Consider the following 7,614-nt stretch of genomic DNA (forward strand, 5'->3'; position numbering starts at 1 on the left):
CTGAGAACTTACTGCTGGGACCAACCTTTGAACTGTCCAGTCAAACCCACCCCAGAATGTACTAACCCAGCTCAGCTCTTCACAAAGAAATGATGTGATGCTGGCCTTGAGGATGACACAGTTCTGAGGCAGGGCCATTCACACACAGGGCAAGACTGGCTCAAAGCCAAGAGATTCTGGGGAATGCTTAAAAACACAGAGTGCTCCAACTCTCAGCCAATCCTCTTCTGCTGACAGGCTCTGCACCCTGACCCCAACAAAGCAGCTCATGTACTGACTCACGTACTAGCTGTCAATACAGAAACTATGCACAGTACTTGGCTGTTTTACTCCCCAGTTAGTTATTGGCTATACTCCATCCAATGCTCATAATATCCAGTACCCACATCATACCAGTACCCATACTAATGTCAACATGCTTTACAATCCCGAGTTTATCCATGTGTGCATGTTGAACATATTTAATACATTTATTGGTTTCCCCCTTATCTATATTGACTGCTCTTAACACTGTATTTTTTGTATTTTCTCTGAATTTGAATGCTCATAATTCTGTGTACATGTGAAGTGTTGTAAACCTTGATTTGTGGCTTCCAGCACTACTACTACTGCCGTCCTTTCTTACCCAAGGCATTCCAAAGAGGCTGAGAAACAGCATTTTCCAAAGAAACCAAGCCTTCTTTCTTGGCAGCCAGGCTCTGTCTGGATGGGAAAATGGTGGAAAATGACACCACCTCCCAGCTTATTACCAAACATGAAATGCCTTGAAAAGATCCATAGTGGGGGAGCTTGGCAATGAGATGCCTTATTTCCCTGGATCGTCAACGGGCATTAAAACGCCATTTGTGCCTTTGCAAATCTCCACAGGATTTCTAATATGCAAGAGAAGGATCCCATTAAAACCAGAAGGGTACCCGCCTCCTAGTTACAGGTGTAACACTTTAATGCTGAACAGGGATCAGTGTAAGACACAGAAATCAACTCTTCTCATCCAGTAAGTCAGGGGTTCTCAAACTGGGGATCAGGACCCCTCAGGGGTCACAAGGTCATTACCTGGGGGGTTGCGAGCTGTCAGCCTCCACCCCAAACTCTGCTTTGCCTCCAACATGTATAATGGTGTTAAATATATAAAAAGATGTTTTTAATTTATAAGGGGGTCACACTCAGAGGCTTGCTATATGAAAGAAATCTCCAGAACAAAAGTTTGAGAACCACTGCAGTAAGTGAACAGCTCTATGTTCCATTGTTAAGGAAAATTACTTATCCTTAAGTAACTGGGAAATACTGGTACCTTAGTACTAAGTTATGGACATGTAACACATTAAAACATTTTAAAATAAAATATAAAACAGAATAAAAACAACCTATTAATATCCAAGAACTTCAGCAACTAATGTCTGGTTCCCCAATTCCAATCAAATAGCCAGGCTTTCTCCATGCATATGGATTTATTCTCTAGAGAGGAGCTGCTCTTGGTGCCCCGTTCAGGCAGAGGAGCTGTTCTTAATCTTGAAATCGCTCAACTCAAAGAGCAAAAAATTAGCCAGCTTTGTGGAGAAAGAGACAAGGCGTGAAGGAGCCTTCCAACCGTCCAATCCCTCCAATAACTACTGCAGGCTTCTGCTGGGGGTCACTTGAAAAATAGTCTGAATTTACTTTTTCCTACTGAATGTGCAGAGTGTGTGCAGCTCAGAAAATAGTGCAGCAAGAAACCGGCGGGGTTAGTGAGAACTCATCCAGGAATCACCAGCTCGGCTCCTGCTATGCAACGATGCTAACCTGCAGGGAAATGAAGAATGACTTTTAGGAAGTTGCAGTAACTCACCTGCTTTGCTCTTCTTCTTTCCACTGAGGTGTTTTCCTCGAGAAAAGCTCTTTCATCCAGCTCAGGTGCCTCCCCATAAGCTCCCCTCACTCACTGCCTGCTCAGTTACACTAGCTGAGGGATGTTTGCTGGGAAGAGAGGGAGGTGTGCCGTAAGTTTGCATACGGAGCTTAAAGGCGCAGGGCTAAGAGACCCACAGGAGATTCGCCTTGCAGTGCAGTTCTACTCTAAGATGTGCCTGAGATTCTTCACACTCCAGACGTAAGGGTTCAGTTTAAAGCACAAAGACAGTGCCCGAGGCACTTACTTCACAGTTCTGTTGCTGTTGGGCAAGCAGAACAGAACCCACCCTGCTCCCCAGAGCTGGGATGGTTTCGGTAAACTGTGCTGGTGAGGAAAATCAGCAAATGCAGGACCCTGTACACACAGGACACAATATGACAGGGCCATTTGACAGCTTCACTTTTCAAACCAAAAGGCTGTCAATCTGTCTGTCGTACTTCTATGGCTCTCTTCACAATTGTTAATGAATTTACCTTCACAGTAGCTCTGTGTGTGGCAGGAAACACCATTAGCCCCATATCCCAGATGGGGAGAACCTCACGTAGGGTCACCCAGGAAATCCAGGTGGTCACCCGCTCCTGCCTTAAAAGGCTAAACAGCCCGGGGAGAGGGCTGTGGCAGGGAAGGAAAAGCTAGGTTGATTGGGGAAACAGCCACAGCTGGGGCAACTCCCCAATCAGGCCACAGCTGGCTCTATAAAAGGGCTGTGAGGCAGCAGCTCTGAGAATTTCTCTCTAGTGGTGGAGAGGGAAGGGGCTAGAAGCTGAGAGGGTACCAAGACTGAAGCAGGGCTGGGGGAAGGCCAGAGGAGCTGGAGAGTTCTGGCCTAGAAAGCCCCCAAGCTGCAGGCCTAGTTAAAGGCCAAAGAAGGTACTGGGGTTGCCGAGGGCAGCCCAAGGGCAGGCAGAGGCAACAGGTCCAACCCCCCCTCCCCCTTTCCAGTGATGAGTGGCACTTACACTGCAGTTTGCCCCAGGGAACGGGGGCTAGGTGATAACTGACAGTGGCCATAGACTGAGACAAGGTGGGGATAGAGGGTGGGGGCTCCCTGGGGAGGGGAGACTCAGATCTGTGTGTGGGGGGGTACTGACAGGGGCAGCACCTGGGCCTGAAAGGGGCACCAGGGTCCAGGAGAGACTGGGGTCCAGCAGCAAGTGGGACACCGGCCTGCAGAGAGCGCTCTGGAGCTGGAAACACTAATTCCCTGGACAACCAGCAGGAGGCGCCGTGGCGGTGAGTCTCACCCTGTTACAGTCCCTTAGCAGCAGCTAGCACCCTAGCCACTGGGCCAACCTCCCTCCCTGCCTCATTGCGCTGGGAAGATGAAAATTGTTCCCTAAATTCTTTTTTAGGTTCTTTTGCCCTAAATTCTTGCAGTCCAGCAAGACACTGTTAGTAACTATCGCTCCCACTGAGCAGCGTTTTGAGCTGCGACACTCCAGAACCCATCCTACAGCTAAAGAGATGAGAGCTTCGGTCCATCTGATCAGACAGCCAAAAGTTTCAGAAAAGAGTGGAAGGAAGAATGCTTGCTCTCTGACTCAGATTGGGTTAAGTGTAGGAGTAGCACAGAGGGGATTTCAGAGCAATTTTCCCCCCTTTTTGTTATTGTAAACCACTCAGAGATGTAAACACGAATATGACTTGCTTCATGTAGGTGTGGTGTTTAGATGTTGCTTGTAATTATTAGAACTGGGAGCACTGGCTGTTGGGAGTCTGAAAGGACAGGAAGGAGGGGGGAGGAGTTGAGGAGCAGAGTGAGAGTTACAGAGGGTGCAGCAGCAGCTTGGTAAAGAGGTTTCCACTTTAAAAATAAAGTCCTGTTGAAGTTTGTTAGCACCTTGCCTGGTTGTTACAACAATAGGAAAGTGTATAGGGCTGTGGATTTATATCTTGGGCACTTATACTTCTACCACTTTTCCTCTAGCAGCTCTTGCCAGGTCCAGCATTTCAGTGGTCCCCGTGGGGATTGATTACATTCACCCTTGTTTGAAAATCTCTGCAAGGTTGAGATTTCTGCCCTACTAGGAAGAGCAAGGAACTACAGACAATGCTAGATTAAGGCAGAGATTACCTGCCTAGTTAAATTCAAAGTTCAACTTCCCATCAAATCAATGCAAAGTTACATTGGAATAACTGGAGAACATCTGATTTGTGAAGCTAAATATATTCGGCCATAAAAGCTAGACTGAGCACCATTTACCATGTGACTGCTGCCCAACCTTACTGGCGGACTGTAGGCAACATGCTGGTCTATGGTCTATGCAGCAGATCAGACTGGATGATACATCCTCGTAAACCACAGCTGCCATGCTGTCCAGTGAGCCAGCTATAGGTTGATGTTCTCATGCAATGTTAATGGGTAACAGTGATCCAGCACTTGCAATCAGGGACCAGCATAAAATAAGAAAGCAAAGAATTTGGAGTGGAGGGAGGCAACCGGGGACATAGAGAACCACAAGCATCATTTGAGGCCTGAGAACCCTGCTTTACTGAGAGAGACTAAGGAAACTATTTAGTTCATCCAAGAGAAGGCTAAGAGGTGACCTGACCATGGTCTTTAACGGGGGTCGGCAACCTTTCAGCAGTGGTGTGCCGAGTCTTCATTTAGTCACTCTAATTTAAGGTTTTGCATGCCAGTAATACATTATAAAGTTTTTAGAAGGTCTCTTTCTATAAGACTATAATATAGAACTAAACTAGTGTTGTATGTAAGGTAAATAAGGTTTTTAAAATGTTTAAGAAGCTTCATTTAAAATTAAATTAAAATGCAGAGCCCCCCGGACTGGTGGACAGGACCAGAGCAGTGTGAGTGCAACTGAAAATCGGTTTGCGTGCCGCCTTTGGCACACGTGCCATAGGTTGCTTCCCCCTGGTCTATAAATTCCTACATGGGGAGAAGATTTCTGATAGTAGAGGACTCTCTAGCAGCCAAAGCAGAAAGAAAGCCAATGGCTGGAAGCTGAAGAGAGACAAGAATTCAAACTAGAAACGAGTTGCACGTTGTAAAGTGAGGGGGAGTCACTCTTGGAACAACTTACCTGGGGAGTGTGTGTGTGGATTCTTGATCACTTTAAAATCAAGACTGGACGTCTCTTTCTAAAATATCTGCTGTTGCTCAACCAGAAGTGATGGGCTTGATGCAGGAATCACTGGGTGAGATTCTATGGTCTATGCAGCAGCTCAGACTGGATGACCATATTCCCTTCTGGCCTTGAAATGATGATTCTGGGGGAACCCTCTGGCATTTCAGACATGTCCAGGACACCATTTACACTGTGTTTGTAGCTGAAATGAAACACCTTCACAGTATAAGGACAATTACGTTCTCGTGTGTAACATTAAATGCTCTAGTTAATCACATATGCATTTCTAAATGTAGAAAGAGGACCAATTTTCTCTGGGACAGGCTGGCGAGAGTGGTCAGAAGGGACTTAAACTAATAACAAAAAGAGAGGGTAAAAAGAGGGAAGATATACGTACTCATTTCTCACAAAATCAAGATGGTGAGACCAAAATTAATCAAGGAACCAAAGGATATGAAAAGAAGAAATTATTTAACTGCCTATATACCAATACTAGGAGCCTGGGTAAGAAACGAGGAATTAGAATCACTTTTATGAACATACATTACATCTAGTTGGCGTCATGTACACCTTATACACAGTAGACTGGAGGGCTGCTCCTCGCCGATCAAGCTTCTGTACCAGGTATGGATTGGCTACAGAGCATCCTTCCCAGCTGTCTTCACTATAAGATGCTTTAATAACTAACAGGAATGGGCCATGTGAGCTTAAGTAAGGTATCAGAGCAGCAGCTGTGTTAGTCGGTATCCGCAAAAAGAACAGGAGTACTTGTGGCACCTTAGAGACTAATAAATTTATTTGAGCATAAGCTTTCGTGGGCTAAGTAAGGTATGTCCCTCTCAGCACCACCTACTGGCTGAACAGTGTAATGCAGTTTAACATTCTATTACATCTCCCCTGTTAAGTTCTACATTCCTACCACTGTCTTTAAAGTTCAGTAGGCATCAGTGTGTTAACTGTCCCTGAATCATCCTGCTTTGCTAATTACATGACCCTAGCACGTAACAATCTGGTCATCTGGCTGTCCATTAGTTGAAACAACTGGCTGTGGTCGATCTGGAATCTGTGAGTTTCCTTTCATTCTGCATCTGCCATCTGTGGGGTTTGCTCTGTTGATTGTTCTTTCTGAGGAACACCCTGTTGATGTCCAGGGCTGTTGTACACTTAAGGCACATTACACATAGCACCACTTAGTGGCTGAATTGCATAATACATAATACATGCATCTGAAGAAGTAGGTTTTTTTACCCACGAAAGCTTATGCCCAAATAAATCTGTTAGTCTTTAAGGTGCCACCGGACTCCTTGTTGTTTTTATAATACAGTTTAACATTCTGTTTCAGGTGGTATTACTGAAATCTGGATGGATGATATCCATGACTGGACTGTTATAATTAACAATTATAACCTATTTAGGAAGGATCGAGTGGGGGGGAAAAACGGGGGAGTGGAGGTGCATTCTATGTCAAAATGGCATTACTTGTTTCTGGGTCACTGATAACTCAGAAGAAAATGATACTGAATGCGTATGGACCAATTTACTCACAGATAAAGCACAAGCTGGGGTATTAGCTGGTGTCTTCTATGGACACACTATGGAACAGGGTGACCACCTGCTCATGTAGCTATCTATAATGTGTAGGGGGAAAAGCTGTGTGATCATGGGAGACTTCAATGTGAGTGAGGTCTGTGACACTGGCAGGCCAGGTGCCAGCTCATGCCAAGGTCCCCATATCTCCACTAGATGTTAATAGACAGAGTTGGACTCTGTCTGGCTCACTTGTGGGTTAATATTGATAAACTAGGTATTAGCATTATAAGTGTTTAGTGTTTGGTCTCTGTTGAAGGCTTGTGAGTTGCTGCATGCATTAATCTTACTTGTGATAGCTGTGTTCCATATTGTAACGTGATATTGGAGCAAGTGTATTGTGAGCCTCTGTGACTGTCTGAATCATTATACAGGAGAGCAACATTAATTAGTGTGAAGAGCTGCTTTTCCATAGAAATTGTTATGGCCCTCCAGGAAGAGGAGACCATCGATACCATACGGGCTATGGGTGGATTTTACAACGGGAAACTCTCAATAGCTGCATTGAGGAATAATCAACACAAGGACTAAAGACTCTTATTGGTGTTTGGCTCTCCTCCCCATAACGATAAGTCATTTAAGTGGACTCCTTGCATCAGCGGAGTTTGCAGCTCAGAGCACATGGCAGGTGGGGGATAAAAACCCCAGACAAAAGGAACTACGTATCTCTAAGCTGCTTAGACACTGGTGGGGACGAGGTGTTTTTAGGCATAAGCAAGAGGTCCCCAGCTGCTGGGTTAGCTCTAAAGGACTCAGAGCTTGCTGATGATAGACGCCTATATTAGCTTTTGAAACTTATGACTATAACTCCTTCATGGATCTGTGTTTCCTGCTTTAACCTTGCAAATAACACTCCAATTTCCTTTGCCTATTAAATACATCTTTCTATACTTTGTTACAGGGTTGGCTACAAGCCCTCTCCTTGGTGTGAGACCTCAAGTGCGATTGACCTGGGGTAAGTGACAAGTACTTCAAGATGAATATTGCTATGATTATTGGTGTAAGGGGCCCTCTGTCACCAAGAGATGCTCACATGGGTGGCCAGACAGACTC

At 45.3% G+C, this 7,614-nt stretch overlaps 1 protein-coding gene across 1 annotated transcript in view; it reads right to left on the reverse strand.

Annotated features, from left to right (window-relative positions):
* The window catches only part of TMPRSS9 (transmembrane serine protease 9), a 99,107-nt gene extending 97,202 nt beyond the window's left edge, over positions 1–1,905 (reverse strand). The window contains exon 1 of the mRNA XM_054013304.1: positions 1,826–1,905. The gene's annotated coding sequence lies outside the window, so the exon portion shown is untranslated. The remainder of the gene's footprint in view (positions 1–1,825) is intronic.
* Positions 1,906–7,614: the final 5,709 nt, after the last annotated feature.

Source organism: Malaclemys terrapin, chromosome 24, assembly GCF_027887155.1.
Source record: "Malaclemys terrapin pileata isolate rMalTer1 chromosome 24, rMalTer1.hap1, whole genome shotgun sequence".
NCBI lineage: Eukaryota > Metazoa > Chordata > Testudines > Emydidae > Malaclemys > Malaclemys terrapin.